The sequence below is a fragment of the Triticum aestivum genome, chromosome 3B, assembly GCF_018294505.1.
Source record: "Triticum aestivum cultivar Chinese Spring chromosome 3B, IWGSC CS RefSeq v2.1, whole genome shotgun sequence".
Classification (NCBI taxonomy): Eukaryota; Viridiplantae; Streptophyta; class Magnoliopsida; order Poales; family Poaceae; genus Triticum; species Triticum aestivum.
Window position 1 is genome coordinate 293,796,107 of NC_057801.1, and position 7,812 is coordinate 293,803,918.

The window sequence follows — 7,812 nt, forward strand, 5'->3', positions numbered from 1 at the left end:
TCACCCAGTTACGTTGTGACGTTTGGTAGCACACAAAGTGTTTCTCCAGTAAACTGGAGTTGCATAATATCATAGTTATAGGAACATGTATAAGTTATGAAGAAAGCAATAGAAACATACTAAACGATCAAGTACTAAGCTAACAGAATGTGTCAAGTCAATCACATTATTCTCCTAATGATGTGATCCCGTTAATCAAATGACAACTCATGTCTATGGTTAGGAAACTTAACCATCTTTGATTAACGAGCTAGTCAAGTAGAGGCATACTAGTGACACTATGTTTGTCTATGTATTCACACATGTATCAAGTTTCTAGTTAATACAATTCTAGCATGAATAATAAACATTTATCATGAAATAAGGAAATAAATAATAAGTTTAATATTGCCTCTAGGTCATATTTCCTTCAACAACAAGGACCAACTAGCGGCGACAGTGACATCCATGGCCAAATATCTGCAACAGAGTGAAAAGGCGGAGATACTCCCGGAGGGAGTCGCGCGGGAGTGCATAGAGCTGCTCCTCTGGGCCATGGAGCAAACAGATTCCCCGAATCCGATCATGAGGGAGCGGTGGTGGGAGTATCGATCCCAGATGGAGCATCCACCAGAGATTGAAGGATCGAGCATCTATAGGGTGCCATTTGTGAGGGTGTCCTGCCAGAGCGATCCGGTGGAGTCTTCGTCGACTGAACCCAACTACAAGAGGAGAAAAGCAGTTGGCCCGACGATGCTTCCCCGCCATCCTCTCCCTCGCCATTCACATCGTCTCATGGGGCGGCTGTCTGCCACCGAGGAATAGGAGGGGACTGCCCCCCAGCCCAATAGTCGGGCAGGTTGTGAAATGTCAGGCGGAGCTTAGGGTTGTCAGTATTTACAGGTTGTGAATTGTGTTTTGTGTTGTGTATTTTGAGAGTACTTTCAGATATGAATGTCTTTTGAATTTCAGATTTGCAGTATTGAGCATAAGAAGTATCTTAATAATTCTAGAGATCTATTTTAGCACTTAAAAATGTAGTTTCATAGGAGTATAAAAGTGCAGACAATGTGATTCTCAGACAAGAAACTGCAAGTTTTAGTTCCAGATAAGAAACTGCAAGTTCAGTTTCAGATAAGAAACTGCAACTTTTAGAGGCAGAGCATTTAGATTAACATGGCCTTTTCAAACATGGTTAACTTCATGTTGGAAGTTTTATTCGTGGTCAAAAATGGAACTACTAGCCAGTTAACATCATGATGGTTAACATTCATGCATAGCACATCTTAATATGATGCACAGTCAAATGCCCACACTATGTCGAGTGTGCGAAACATAGAGAAAATGAGGGACAAAGTTTTGGCAAGTGTTGGATGTGGTGTGCGTCGATGACAATGGGGACCCACATGTCAATAAAGGCAGAGGCAAAAAATTTGGAGATATTTTCCCTACACAGGTAGAATCGAACCCGGGCGGAACAGCTGTCGGGTAGTGTCACTTGGCCACTAGGCTAGTTCAGTAGTTTCGTTAATAATAAGGCACCTCCTCAGGTGGTCGGATCCCCTCCTAAGCCTTTGTGCGCTTGCCGCGACGCCGCTGTCTGCCATTGTGAACATGCTGAACAAACGAGAGGAATCTGGAGAGGACTATACGTCGAGAGGCGGACAGTCGGAACCCACCAGGTTTATGGCCGTATGCAAGCAAGTTCCTCATTGAAAAAATAGTTCCTCCTAATGCTATACTAACATTGGGGCGCACGGGTTTGTCAACATAGGTACATTTTTTTAGGTGCTTCAACATAGTTACTATAGGAGATAAATTCACAACGAAGCCGGGGAGCTGGCAGGTATCATTTATTATCACTGGGGCAGCAATCAGTTGGGTTTTGGGCTGCCCCGTCTAGGCTTTCATTTTTAACATGCGCAACCCACGACCTCGGATGGGAGGTCCATGGGCCTGTTTGTATTTTCTTGAGGGCCGTCATGTATCGACCGGCCTATGGATCTCCCATCCGAGGTTTTATTTTTCCTGAATATCGGCAGCACAATTTATATATTTTTTTGAAGAAAATGCAGAGGTCTGTTCTATTTTTCTATATAAGAATAGGAACGCCAGGTCCAACTTATGTTTCCCTTCTAACTATATTATATATATTTAAATTATTTTATATGTTATTATATATTATTTTTATTGTCATCATATATTTAACAGATACTTACATATGTAAGAAAACAATATCCCACATCTTATTAACTTATAAAAATAATTTCTTAACAATAAAATCCTAGATTGTTTTGGCACGGAAATCCTAGTGATTGTGTATGAAAGCTTGGTAAGTTTTAAGGACGAATGCAATAATATCACTTATTATTTAAATATATTTATAACAAAATGCTCAGCCCCTTTTTATTTTTTGATAACATTGCTGGCCCAACCCAACATTATAATTAGAATCAGCCCAACAAAATCGTGTATTTCGAGAAAGTGCAAATGGCCTGTAATTTTTTTGGAAATAAAATAAATGGGCCGTATGGACGCTACATTATTTGTTCACCCAGCCCAGCTAATGGACTGTAATTCAAAAAAAGATCAAATTGACTGTAAATTCTACTGCGCAAAAAAAAGACTGTAAATTATGAAATAATGGGTTGAATACGTGCCACATTTTTGGAGGCTGAAATGTGGGCCAATAGGTCGAAGCCAATGCAAGTCGTTGTCAATTTAGTCAACAAATGATTATGACATGTTAGCCGTTGGATTTACATCCATAGACCGGCATCCATCTTCAATCTCTCATCTTCTTCCTCCAGTGCTGCTGTGACCACCTCCCGCCTCCTGCTTCTAGCAGCTCTCCTTAGCACGCTTCGCTATGAAGCGCTACTCCACCGTTGGCCAGGCCATCTCTCCACCCCTCCACACCTTGTGTTCTTCTCCAGCGACTGCCGAACCACACCGCACTAGAACCAGTTAACCCTTGTACACCTCTCCGTTTGCGACTCTACTCCCGCGTCTTCCCATCTCCGGCTCGTTGATGTCCGGGGCCTCGCCTCGTCCACCACCTTGGATGCGCTCGGCGCGACGTGGTCAACGCGGTCAACGAACGACACCATTGGAAGTAGATTATGTGTGGAGAGGCTGACAGCTGGGTCCACGGCTGCAGACAAGGAAATGCCTCCTTATTACGCGCAAAATAATGATTCCTCCACCTGACATCTAGTACCCACCTGAAGGGCCTCTGTATTTCGCGAAAAAACGTGCCCCCCGCTAACAGGTCGGACCCACCAGCTATCTTTGCACGCAAGGAAGTGCCTCCTTATTACCCACAAAAAATGAATACTCCCCCTGCCAGCTGGAAACCAAGTTGACGGGGACGTAGTCCTTTGTAAACTTAGTCAATATGAACGATTCTATCTCCTGTTACCATACGATGTTCATCCAACGGTCGTAGTGCTTCTTCAACCTCTGGTCTTCTTGCTCCAGCCGCCCAAACCAGCGCCGGTCGTGCCGCGTGCTCTTGCTTCCCGTGGCCGGCTGTGATGCCGCAGAGGCCTCACCGTCCCCTAATACTCCCACCGCTGGCCAGGCCAACCCTCTACTCATCCACAACCCCTGTTATTCTGCGGCGACGGCAGCCTCACACCGCAGCCAAACAAGTGAACCGTCGTACTCCTCTTTGTGTGGGCATCCACTGATGCGTCTTCCCCGGCTCCACGTCGTCCCCTTCCTAGGCCTCGCCATTGTCCACCGCCGTGGTGCTCTCGGCGCGGTGTGGTCAATGTGGTCAACGACCGACTTCCATCAGAAGAGTATTGTACACGGAGTGGCTGACAACTGGGTCCACGGCAGCCGCAAGGAAGATCCTCCTTATTACGCGCAAAATAATTATTCCTCCACCTGACAGTAAAGACCCCCCCGGACGGGCCACCATATTTCGCGAACCCACCAACTACATCTTCGCACGCAAGGAAGTGCGTCTGGGCAAAAAAAATGATTCACCCCCATGACTGATGGGACCCACCAACTACATCTTCGCACGCAAGGAAGTGCCTGACAGTCGGGACCCACCTAGTCGAAGCGTACGTAGTGTTATCATTCAGGTCGCGAACTTGTACGTACATACTGGTGGATGTAGAGGCACGCACGTGTCGTAGTAGAGGCGCGCATGTAGCATGTACACGTACGTACAACGGCCAGTGTGCAAGAAAGAAAATACGGCCACATATGTGTACATACGGGCGGGGTCTCAAATGCCTACTCACGCGTACGTACGGCCAGGGCTCGTGTCCATGGCTGGGTCGGAACAGAGAAACAACGTCGTCGTCGTGTTCATGGGGAGCCAACCGGCTAGGTCGGAACAGAATGTGTCGCCGTGTTCATCGGGAGGGCTTGGACGGATTAGGCGATGGAAACGAGGCCTGGCGTACCGCAGAACAGAGGAAACGGCCTTGTGTTCAACCGGCCATGTTTGAAACGGGATCCTGTTCATCAGGACGGGTCTGGCGTACTGCAAAACGGAGGAAACGGACCTCCTACAGTCGAAACGGGGGTCCTGTTGATCGGGAGGGGTGTGGCGTACCGCAAAACGGACGAAACAGACTTGTGTTGGAGCGCTATGGTCGAAACGGGGGTCCTGTTCATCGGGAGGGGTGTGGCGTACCGCAAAATGGGACTCCACAGGATACTGTTCATCTCCACCGTCGACCTCCTCCAGCCTCCACGGGCTACTCTTCATCCACCGTCGACCTCCTCCAACCTCCACCTGCGACTGTTCATCCATGGTCGCCTATTCATGCAGCCTCCACCGCGCGCTACTCCTCCGGCTACTGTTCAACCATCCCTCCGTGGGCTCCTGTTCAACCACCCCTCCACGGGCTACTATTCTTCCACCCCTCCACCGTCTACTATTCATCCATCCATCCACGGGGTCGTCCTGTTCATCCAGCACTCCACGGGGTCCTGTTCATCCAGCCCCAACCGGCTCGAACGATCGGGGTCCTATTCGTCTAGAGACAAAGCCACGGGTGAGGGAGTATTGGATTAGGGGGTATCCGGACAGCCGGACTATATACATCGTCCGGACTATTGAAGCGTGAAGATACAAGACTCAAGACTTCGGCCCGTGTCTGTATGGGACTCTCCTTTGCGTGGAAGACAAGCTTGGGGATCCAGATATTGTGTTTCCTTCCTCGTCGTCACTCCATGTAAACCCTAGCCCTCTCCAGTGTCTATATAAACCGGAGAGGTTGGTCCTTAGAAGGCAGATAACAATTACAATCATACCATCATAGGCTAGCTCTTAGGGTTTAGCCTCTACAATCTCGTGGTAGATCTACTCTTGTACTACCCATATCTTCAATATTAATCAAGCAGGAAGTAGGGTTTTACCTCCATCGAGAGGGCCCGAACCTGGGTAAACATCCGTGTCCATTGCTTCCTGTTACTATCAGCCTAGACGCATAGATCGGGACCCCCTACCCGAGATCCGCCGGTTTTGACACCGACATTGGTGCTTTCATTGAGAGTTCCTCTGTGTGGTCACCGCAAGGCTCGATGGCTCGTCTCATCGTCAAGGACAACATTACCTCGGGGGGAGCTCTGGCTGTAGGCCAAACTCTCTGACTTGTCGGCTTTATCATGGCCGCCCCATCAACGGTAGCGCCGACGATGGCCTCTCGGGTCATCAATCGTAACCTTCACGTCAGTTCAGAACTTGCCGAACAGATAGATCCGATTGAGCTCTCCTCCCTTAATGAGAACTTAGATTGCATCGCCGCTCTGGGAGTCGCTACAGACCATGACCGGATCGGGCTTAAACCTGACCAAAGGGACATTAGATCCCCGCCGGCCACCCATGAGATAGCGGTAGTGGAGGAACCACACGCGGATTGCCCCTCGACTTTGAGGACGATCTATGTCCGGATCACCGAACTCCTTGAGTCGAATACCCGCTCAAAGGAAGACATGACCCAAGTCCCGGACTTATAACCGGGCATCGGGCCGAAGAAATTGGGCAGCACTCCGGATCCCGAGCTGTCAGGCTTGGAACATCCCACGCCCCTGGGTGTTAGATCGGATCAGAATCCAGATTCAGCTAACAACACCCACCAGGACATAAACCGTCTCTCCCGCATCAGGAAAGAGCCCCAGGAGACTGTACATCGCTACTGGGCCATATTCCTCCTTGCGCTTAACAAGGTCAAGGACTGTCGCGAGGAGGACGTAGTCTTACTCTTCTGCAAAAACTGCACGGACAATAGCCTACTTAATGCTATAAGCCGCCGTGACATAGTACACTTTGCCGATTTGGCAATCATAGTACAGATGTACTATGCGATGGAAAGTGCCTGGAAAACCCAAACAGAATTTTGGGACAGTACGGCTCTCACCAAGACCTTTGTCCGAACTAAACGGGCGAACTCTCGTAAGTCGGTCGATCCTGTCCCCAAGAAACCAAAGCACACCCCAGGCTGGGGAACCGTATTGGAAGAAAGGCTCAATGGACAATGTAAACTCCACAGCACTCTGGACGCGACACCAACTCATAGCCTTAGAGCATGTTGGATACTCCGGCAGTTTGCAAAAAGTGGCGAGGATCTTCTTGCAAGCCATAAAGCAGAACAACATCCCACCAATGAACACAATGCGGTATTAACAGTCTTCGAGACTTTCGCCTCAAACAATAGGCGCAAGCGAGCTTATCGAAGCTCTGCTAAAATTTGCCATGTGTCAAAGATAAACCCCTGGAACGACACTGCTATAACTTTCAATGCCACTAATGAACCTCGATTCCAGACTATCCAGGCACCGGCTGCTCTGGTCCTTAGCCGAATCATGGACGGCTTCCGGCTCACTAAAGTTCTCATGGACGGCGGAAGCAGATTAAACTTGATCTATGAAGAAACGCTCAACAAGATGGAAATTGATAAAGGCCGCATTGAGCAAAGCGGCACCACCTTCAGGGGAATCATCCCTAGTCGGGAAGCACGGTGTGCGGGAAAAATCACACTCAATGTGGTATTCGGCACCCCAGAAAATTACAGGTCCGAAGAAATCACATTCCAAGTGGCTCCTTTTAGCAGCAGATACCATGCCCTTTTAGGGCCGGACGCGTTTATGATTTTTCAAGCCATACCCCATTATGGGTACATGAAGCTTAAAATGCCCGGGCCCAATGGAATCATCACCCTAGCCAGGGATCCGGACGTCGCACTTCGTGGCGAAAACAAAACCGCAGCACTGGCCCTGGAAGCATTATTCGAAGCCCTAGCGGCCGAAGAATTAACAACTCTACGGGCCACTGTGGACAGGGACGATGGGATAATCGACAAGCGACCCAAGTCCACCTCATTTAAACCCGCGGACAAGATAGTCAAATTCCAAGTCCATCCAACGGACCCCACGAAGACAGCTTCCATCGGGACAAAGTTGAGCCCCGTAATGGACGACACACTACGAGACTTTTTACGCGAGAATTGGGACATTTTCGCGTGGCACCCATCGGACATGCCGGGCATCCCGCGTGGATTGGCCGAGCCTCACCTTAACATACAAAGGGATATATACCTGTCAAACAGACCCTAAGGCGATTCTCAGGGCCCAAACGACAAGCAATGGGGGAAGAGCTAGCCAAGCTACTTGAGGCTGGATTCATCAGAGATATTAAACATCCTGATTGGCTGGCAAATTTGGTAATGGTACCAAAGAAGGACAAATCCTGGCGCCTATGCGTCGACTTCAAAGACCTCAACAAGGCTTGCCCCAAGGATCCCTTTCCCCTCCCTCGCATCGATCAAATCATCAAACAAATCCTAGACACGACTCGCTATGTTTTCT